The sequence below is a fragment of the Nannospalax galili genome, unplaced genomic scaffold, assembly GCF_000622305.1.
Source record: "Nannospalax galili isolate Female #2095 unplaced genomic scaffold, S.galili_v1.0 scaffold302, whole genome shotgun sequence".
Classification (NCBI taxonomy): domain Eukaryota; kingdom Metazoa; phylum Chordata; class Mammalia; order Rodentia; family Spalacidae; genus Nannospalax; species Nannospalax galili.
In genome coordinates this window covers 5,312,141-5,321,251 of record NW_008350120.1, presented here as the reverse complement: position 1 = coordinate 5,321,251, position 9,111 = coordinate 5,312,141, and the positions used below count along the sequence as shown (strand labels likewise).

Sequence of the window (9,111 nt, the reverse complement as noted above, 5' to 3'; positions counted from 1 at the left end):
AGTAGAATGTCTGTTGTGTTCAATAGCTTTTCCTTGTGCCCATTGATGTCTTCTGCAGTTTGCTTCCCACCTCCCAATCCATAGGGTTTCAACATCTCTATGCAAGGATGAGGCCTCCAAGGAACATCCTGGGTTGCTCTGAGTCAGGGAGGAAGCTGTTCACAGGGAAGTTTCTGTGGACATGCTCATTCACATGCTTTGCTAGTTTGCAGAAGATTCCTTTTCTTCCTAGCTTGAATGATGCTTGACTTTGTCAAATGCATTTTTTCAGCCATTGAGAACAGCATATCACAGTCTTTCTAAAAAATAATTTTAATTGAATTTTTGCTAACTTCACACAATATATTTTAATCATACTTAGACCCTTTTCCCTATCTGCACCCCTCTTATAGCCCACTTGCCAGATTTCATGTATTCTGTCATATATGTTAAAGCTAACCAAGTCATGTTTATGTCTCCAAATGTCCTTTCATATGTCCATCCACTGGAACCTGGTTAACCTATCTAGTGCCACATTCTTAGAGAAAACCAACACTTCTCCTAGTAGTTATCAGTTGCCAGTAGTTTCTCTGCTAGCATTAGGGCTTCTTACCCACTTCCCTACTTCTATGCTGGGATTTTGTCTGACTTGAACTTGCATGGGTCTTGTGCATGTTGGTAACATTGCTGAGTTTATATAAGTTAACTTCCCACCTGCTTGGAAAACTCTGGTTCCTGGTGGTTATCCACCGCCTCTGGCTTTTGCAATCTTTGTGCCCCCTCTTCTGCAATGGTCCCTGAGCCTTGTGGGTGGCATAGGTTTGATATTGGTGTCCTATTCAGGGATAAGCACTCTACAGTCTCTTATTCTCTGCAGTTTGGCCAGTTCTCACTTCCTGGGTTAACCCCACCTGTTCCATGAAGAAGGTGCATTGGTGAGAGTTGAGAGATGCATTATTATTGTTTCTGCCCTCTGTTCCACTATGTTCTGTGAGCCCCTTTAATCCTCAGACTTGGTGAATGAGATTTGTGGACTTTTTGGATATGAAAGGTATTTACCCTTGCCCTTCTTAAGTTCTCAAATGTGGCCATGGGGATCATATTGTATTGTCTTATTTTCTGCTGGATGATCAGCTGCTCTTCTGTTTAGGACCTTGGTGAGTATGCCCTTGTCTAAATTGGGCATCACATCTATGCTGGCCTCCTAGATAAGAGCAGGGCTTGTCTTTTCCCATTCCCTCCGACAGATTGTACAAGATTGGAATGGTCTGTTTCCTGAAACTCTCTTGATGGCAAGAAAACTAAACTAAACAAACAAGCAAAACCCTTTTTCTTTTGCTGTTGTTTTGGTTTATTTTCTTTTTTAAAATATTTTATTATTTTTTTATTATATGTGTATGAGTATTTTGCCTGCATGTGAGTGCACACATGTCATGCAGTGCCCACAGAGGTCAGAAGAGGGCATCAGAGTCCCTGGAACTGGAGTTATGGACACTTGTTAGCTGCCATGTGGGTGTTGGGAATTGAACCTGGGTCCTCTTCAAGAGCAAACAGTGCTCTTAACTGCGGAGCCATCTCTCCAGCCTCCTTGCTTTGGTTTCTTTAACAGTAAAATGGTTATTCAGGAATTCCTTCTATTTTTGATTTCTCATTGAAAATTATGTGTTAGTTCAAATGCTTACATTTTGGCATTGAGCTATTGCTGGTACGAGTCTCCTTATTTATGACCAGTATTACTTCAACTGAATCTTCTGTTTTTTTCTTCTGTATCAATTTCTTCAGAAGTTGTGCTTCTACTCTTTCCTGAGCACCAACCAAATCTTAGCTCTGTGGATGTCTTCAGATTCCTTAGGGCTAGAGAGAGGGTTGGCTCCAGGTAGGGTGAACATCTTACTCTCAAGTCCCACTGGTGAGACCTCCAGGGTGTGGTGTGAAGTCCTTCAGTGGCCCTGCCCAGCAGAGAAGCTCAATTTCCAGTATGGGCCAGACCAGAAGATGCAAAGGAATCTAGAATGGAGTCAGAATAGGCTTTTCTCTTCTTCTCTGCTCCTCCCTGCCCTCCTGTGCCTAAGAGGGATAATAGAAGGCAGCATTAGAAATGCCTGGGGAGTGCTCACTGCCGTCTATAGGGATATCTTGACTGTCACATCAGGTTTGACCCTGAGATTTCCTTGTAGGGAGATGAATGCTGGGGATGTGGATGTACTACATCTTTACTCATGATGTGAAATAATCCAGTATCCCAACAACAACTTAAAATCTGAATAGACAGGCATGGTAGTGCACACCTGTAATCCCAGCACTCAGAAGGCAGAGGCAGGAGGACTGCTGTAAGTTTGAGGCCTGCCTGGGCTACACATCAAGAAGGCCCCCATCTTAAAAAAATTCATGGATGATATATGTAGAGGGTGGGGAACAGGTGGCCAATCTTCTGATTTGACACAGTGCGCACTTCCTCAGTGAGTCCATGCAATCACAGGGAGGTGGACATGGTTCTGTGTGCATGTAGCACATGGTCATCGTCTGCTTCTCTTATGAGCTAAGTTGAATTCACTAGGTATTTTGTCTGTGCTAGTGCTTTCATCTAACACCGTGTGACTGCAGTCCTTGGCCTGCCCATCACCTACCTTCATTTAGAAATCCCCTGCTGTAATCATCCTCTGTATTGGGAAATTTTGGAAATGCTAGGCAAACCACCTGAGTGAAGGTGTCCGAGAGCAGTGAATGGTGCAGCCCCACAGGCCTCACTGGAAGGATAGCCCTAAGCCTCCGGCAGATCCCTTACAACCTGAAGAAACCCCAGGCTGCAGGTTCTGTCCCAGCATAGTATTCTGGAGTCCAAAGAATGATTGGCCAGAAATTGGAGTAGGCCTGCAAAGCCTCTTTCCCCTGCCCTGAACCTAGTGTCCCAGCATGTCTGTTGGCTTTGGGGTTGAGATTCTCCTCTAGAGCAATTCTGTGTCACGTGCAACTTTCACTTAACATTCCTGCAATAGTCAGCTACATGCCCAAACACAAACACACACACACACACACACACACACACACACACACATACACATACACCCCTACCTCCCACCTCAACATATAGCTCACACACCCAGACATACATAGAACTCATGCCTAAACACACGTCACACATACCCCAAAACACACAAATCATGCCTAAATACATACTTCACACAACCAAACACAACTCCTGCCTCAACATTTTCACACACTCACCAAGACACACACACAACTCAGGCCGAAACATATACTTCACACATGCCCAAACACACAACTCGTGTCTAAACATATACCTCACATACTCAATGAAACAATCCCATATAAGTCATGCCTAAACACATAGCTCACCTATTCACCCAAACACATACACAAAACTTATATCTAAACATACTTCACACACCCATGAGGACGCAATTCATGCCTAAACACATACCTGACACCCAAATGCACTTATACCTAAGCACATACTTAATACATTCACCCAAATGCATACACTCAGATACACTCAGCACTCATTCAAACATACATACCCAAACACATTTGCATGCAACTCATACCCAAACACCTTGCATACCCCCCAAACACAATTTCTCTCTCTCTCTCTCTCTCTCTCTCTCTCTCTCTCTCTCTCTCTCACACACACACACACACACACACACACTGTGACACTGAGCACTGAGCTTGCTCAACATTTGACTGCTTTCATTGCTTTCATGCTTTGGCAACCCAGTGTCTCATGTACCGTTCCCTCTCCACTTTTTGGTCTTTTCATTTCCTTCTGCTTTCCCATGCATTTTCTTTTCTGTATTTGTTCCTGACAGTTTCATTTAAAATATTATCAGTAGTGCCTGCCCATTCTTACTGAATCTTGGGTGACATTGTGGAATCTTTTGCTTCAAGAAAAATGTTAACTGATATTTCAGTGCTGATGATACAGGCCTGGCCCTCCTAAAAATAATTCTAGATAATAAATTATAGGCTAAATTAAAAAATAACTATATAGAATCATTGTGCTACAATGTTCCTTTAAATACTGACACTTGGTTTAATTGACTAATTTATTGATTATTGAATTAATTGTGTGTTTAAGTGCAGGTACATGTGCCATAGAGTGTGTGTGGAGGTCAGAAGAGAACTCTGTGGGATTGGTTTTCTCCCTCCACCTGTAAATGGGTTCTGGAGATTGAACTTGGTCTCCATGCTTGTGCTACAAGTCCCTTTGTCCGTGAGCCTTTTCACCAGCCCCATCTTTGATTTAATTTATACCACATTGGGTTTTTCCTCTCTTGTAACTTTGAGCAGCAGTGATAGTAGGTCCGAGTTACATCAGAAATGCCTGTGGTCATCTGTGGCAGGGTGTCAGTACACTGTTTCCCCAGCCACCAGCCCCTGTTTTGTTGAGGGGGTGACTTGAGGAGGGGAGTGTGAGCTTCAGCATCTCTTGTTGCTTTGATATTGGAGGACTAGTGCCTTTAGATCATAGAAAAGCCCAAGCGGGAAAACAGGAAAATCAGAGCGCACATCATGAGTTCCCAGGACACCAGGAAGCACTGATCGTCTGCATCCACCTGCCTCAGCACACAGGCTGCCCATGCAGAAGGAAGAACTCTGGTCACTGACCACTGGGGAAAGGAAGCTTTCCCACCAGAGTTCAGCACATGGTGGACTCTCATCCTGAAGTAGGAGGCGTGGATACAGGTTCTCTAAGCCTGACCTGCTTCAAAGCAGCTGGTATTACTCTTCCTTCTGTCCAGGTTCCCACAGGGAGGCTTAGTACCCATAGGTCTCACACTTTTGAGTCTGCTGAGATGCACTAAACAGGTGAGAAGGGCTGCATCTATCCCTAGCAGAGGCCCAGGTGATGTTCTGTGTTGTGCCTGTAGGACTAAGCCCTCATCTTACTTTGCAAAATTGATGGAACTAATACTGTGATCAGATCTGCAGGGAGGGCTCTCTCTTTTTCTCCTGTGAGGCTTGGGAGACTCTGGGACTCACCTGAAGTGGGTGCTCTTAATTTGATTATACTTCTTCCAAAATAAAGGAGTCAAGAAAAAGGTCTAATTATGTTTAGCCCTAATAAATTTCAGACTATATATAACTTTTGTTTTTTATATTGTGGTGAAATTACATGAGCAATTAAACATTTACTAGTAATTAAACATTTAAAAGTGAGCTGTCCAATACTTACCTGGCAGAGGAGACACCATGATCAGGAAGGTGGTTTTCCCAGGGTGAGGCTCATCCATTGCACTTGGGATGTGCTGACCCCTGTGATTGCCCCAAATGCAGGAAACTCAACTGCATAATTTGTGGTAATGGGAGATTGCGTTTGCATTTTGCCCTGTAAATAAAGTTTTTTCTTTAAGTGAGCTGTCCCATGACATTTTGTTACATTCACACTGGATAACCACTGACTCTTATGGCCAAATCTTTTCATGACTCCAGAAGAACTCCCCCCATACCCATTAAGCAGTTATTCACTTTCCCTCTTCTCAGCCCCTGGTAATTCCCAACTTATTTTATGTTTCTATGCACTTGCCCATTCTGGACATTGCATGTAATTAATCATACAATATGTAACCTTTATATCTGGATTTTTTTTTAATCCTGTAAAGTATTTCAAGATTTGGAGAGTGCCTGATCTGGCCTCCATCTGGTCTAGGAGCTGAGAACTCAGCAGACAGCCTGAGAGTGCCTAATCTGGTCTTCTTCTGGCATAAGGGCTGAGAAATCAGCAGACGGCCAGAGAAGTACCTCATATGGCCTTTGCCTGGCTTAGGGGCTGAGAACTCATCAGACCGCCTGAGAGCCTCTGGATCCAGCCTCCACGTGGTGGTGGGCTTCCTCAAATCTCACCTTACCCAACCCCCTTACTGGGGTTATGTGAGGCCCCTCCCACAGCCCCAGGGCAGACCTCTGCCCTATGGTAGGGTAAGACTGAGACCTTAGCATGTCTGAGAGTGCCTAATCTGGCCTCCATCAATGTAGGGGCTGAGAACTCAGCAGACTGCCTGAGAGTGCCAAAATTGGGCCTCCCAAAATTGGGCCTTCCCAAACTGTGCTCTGAGTACCAACCTACTAGTAGGGGTCCAAATCTTGGAAGGAATCCTGAGTGTGCCTGACTAGAGCCTGGCTTAGACTTCTGTAGGAGCTCCTGAGTAGCTGATCTGAAGCCATTAGTTCCCTCCAGAATAAAATCTGAGAGAATTTGAAACCTAGACCACCCAGCTTACATAACCAATAAGAAAACAACGAAGGCACACCAATAATACAAACACAAACTTCAACTCAACAAAAGAAGACTTGATTTTCATACCAGAATCACAACAAAAGAAATTCACATGCCATAATCACAACAAAAAATAATAAAATGGAAAGCCAAAACACTATGTTCCTACCAAAATCCACTAGTCCTGTAGAAGAGTTCTACAGGAAGAACCCCCTAGAGATGACCCAGGACACAGAATTTAAAAGAACAATCACAGAACATGTTGTCCGAGTTCTCTTAGGGTTACTTACTCCTGGCACTAATAGATAAACCATATAACATCTTTATCTGAATTTTTCATAGTTTATATCCTGGGTAGGGGAAATAGTGTAACTTACAAAGGCACACACTTGGTGCCCTGTGCTGCTCTGTGGCTCAGTGGCCCGCCATTCCAGATCGCTTCTACGCCCCATCTACAGTCTCCATTAGCTTTCTCCCATGCCTCATGGGCCGGCAGTCTCACTCCAGGTCAGTAAATGCCCCTTCTTGAGTCCATGTGGGCAAGACATAGCCATTTTTCCCACTTAGCTGCCTCCACCAAGCTTGCACCAAAGCTCCTCCCTCTGCAGCTAACTCTCCACAGCTCCCTCTCCATAACTAACTCTCTGCAGCCAATTCTCCACAGCAGGCCACTCCCCTTGGAGGAATAAGTGCCCCTCGGGGCACACTCCACCCCTTCCTTCAGCTCTAACAATCTTTCCACCAGTCTTCCACAAGGGTCCCTGAGCCTTGGAAGGGGTGACAGATGTAGGGTGATCTCTCTTGTATCATGGTGAGATACTGACTTCTTAGGCCTCCCCATTATTTGTTTTCAAGCCGTGGCTGTTGATCTATCTGGGCGGTATTTCTTCTATAGAGGCAAATGGAAAGAAGTAGACACACCTAAACAAACATGAATGTAAATACAGATGCCTAGAGGATATCCCAGTAGGTGTACTATATTCATTTAACAGTATACTTGTAATGGCTTCCCTGCTAGGGCCTGTAGCCTTTATTGACATGGGGTTGGCCTGGTCTACAGCACCATATGTGTGTCCCACCCCTAGGAGTGGGCCTTATCCAATTAGAAATTTGTCAGTTGTATGTATGTAAGTTGAGTCATTATTGCGCTTGCAGGCATTGCTTGGCATTTCCATAGTGTGCAGCACATGGGGTCCATTGTTGAGTACAATCATAGGGGAGCCTTTCTTCCCCAACCATCTTCATAGTGCCTTATGGTACTATGAACATCATCCAGTGACATGGAGTTTTTGGCTTAGTCTCAGCTCCATCTTTTTTCCTCCTGCGCTCACATGCTGTTTCTTCAGCAACATCACCTTACTGACCTTTCTAGTGTACAATTGGCATTAGTGGCAATAGCCTTGGTGAATTTGAGGACCTCTAGGATCTCTCTCTGACCAAAAGCTTATATTGGGGCAACCCACCCCTGGTACTGTAGATTTTCTTAACAGTTGTACAGTTTGGGAGCCTCTGTTTTTATCTTACCCAACCATAAAACTCGCAAGAATTGTACAGCTACAGCTGACCTTTGTTTCTTCAGGTATCTTTCAAATGGGTTTCACATCTGTAAAACACTGGAAGAAGGTCCAACACAGCATGGAAAAGTTTTATCCATTTGTATTAACTTTTCTCCATAGATCTTTGTTAGGTACCATAGCATGGGTACAAGGTATTAATTTTGTTCTTTACTATCTTTAGTTATCCCTTTGGAGTCATTTTGCATTTTGGGGATTTTACATGGAGTCTCTTTCTATTCTTTTATCCTTGATACACTTACAGGTGTTGGCTCCAGTTGCCTAACCCTGCACTGGGCTAAGGAGGCAGGGGGATTTTCTTGTTCCTGCTGTACCTGTTGGTTCCCTGAGTCAGGCAGGCCCTGGGTCTGCCTCTTGACAGTAGCCATATCTGTCATCTTTCCTTTGACCATACCTGGCTGCTGGGGAAGGCCTTGGTGAGAAAAACTGCCTCCACCCCTAACAAAGCCTTTATCAGAAGAGAAATGCACCTTATTCAATCTTTGGGAATTCTTAACCTCCCCTGGAACAGTTTTTATCCTTTGAATGTACTTTGTAAACTGTTGTTCTGGTTTTAAAGCCTTCCAGAAACTCCTTAGTACCGAATTGGTTTTCTATCAATTTTTTTTTCTCTTCAATCTTTGGGAATTCTTAACCTCCCCTGGAACAGTTTTTATCCTTTGAATGTACTTTGTAAACTGTTGTTCTGGTTTTAAAGCCTTCCAGAAACTCCTTAGTACCGAATTGGTTTTCTATCAATTTTTTTTTCTCTGGGAATGGGCTTGACATAAGTCTTGCCACATTTGTCTTCGAGTAACCCAAGTGGACCACTTCCTCTGCCTGGTCTTTTTTATAACTCTTATAGGGTGTTCTGTTATTTTACAGACACGTTTTACATGCTGGTCAGAATCATTTAGATTTGACAAAGCCTGTCTCACTCTCAAAGACCCTGTTCCGTTAAAAGGCTTAGTAAAACCATTAAAGCCCCATACCATTCTTGAGGTCCCAATTGAAGTAAGCATTCCTTCATATATCTGCTGAACACTGTCTTATCTGGCCCAGTGAACTGGATGTCATATATTGCTTTTCTCATACCTAGTTCTTTCAGTAATGCCTGCCCCTCCTTTATAGTCCTCCAGCCCCTGCTAATCATGTCAGTCTCCCTTGGTGACAACCATGTATCTTTAATACCTTTAACCAGCCACCCCATTAAAGACTGCTTCCCCCTGCATTGGCCTAGGTTGAACAGCCTATATCGCAAGGATGGAAGGGTGGCTTCCAGCTGTGAAGCTTCTGAAGGACTTAGACTGATGTCATTTGCTCCCATGTCCCATACTCTCA

At 43.9% G+C, this 9,111-nt stretch overlaps 1 non-coding gene across 1 annotated transcript; it reads left to right on the top strand.

Moving 5' to 3' along the window:
* The first annotated feature begins 5,168 nt into the window (after positions 1-5,168).
* LOC115072733 lies at positions 5,169-5,332 on the top strand. Its single transcript, XR_003851757.1, has one exon. It is a non-coding gene; the product is annotated as a U1 spliceosomal RNA (small nuclear RNA).
* Positions 5,333-9,111: the final 3,779 nt, after the last annotated feature.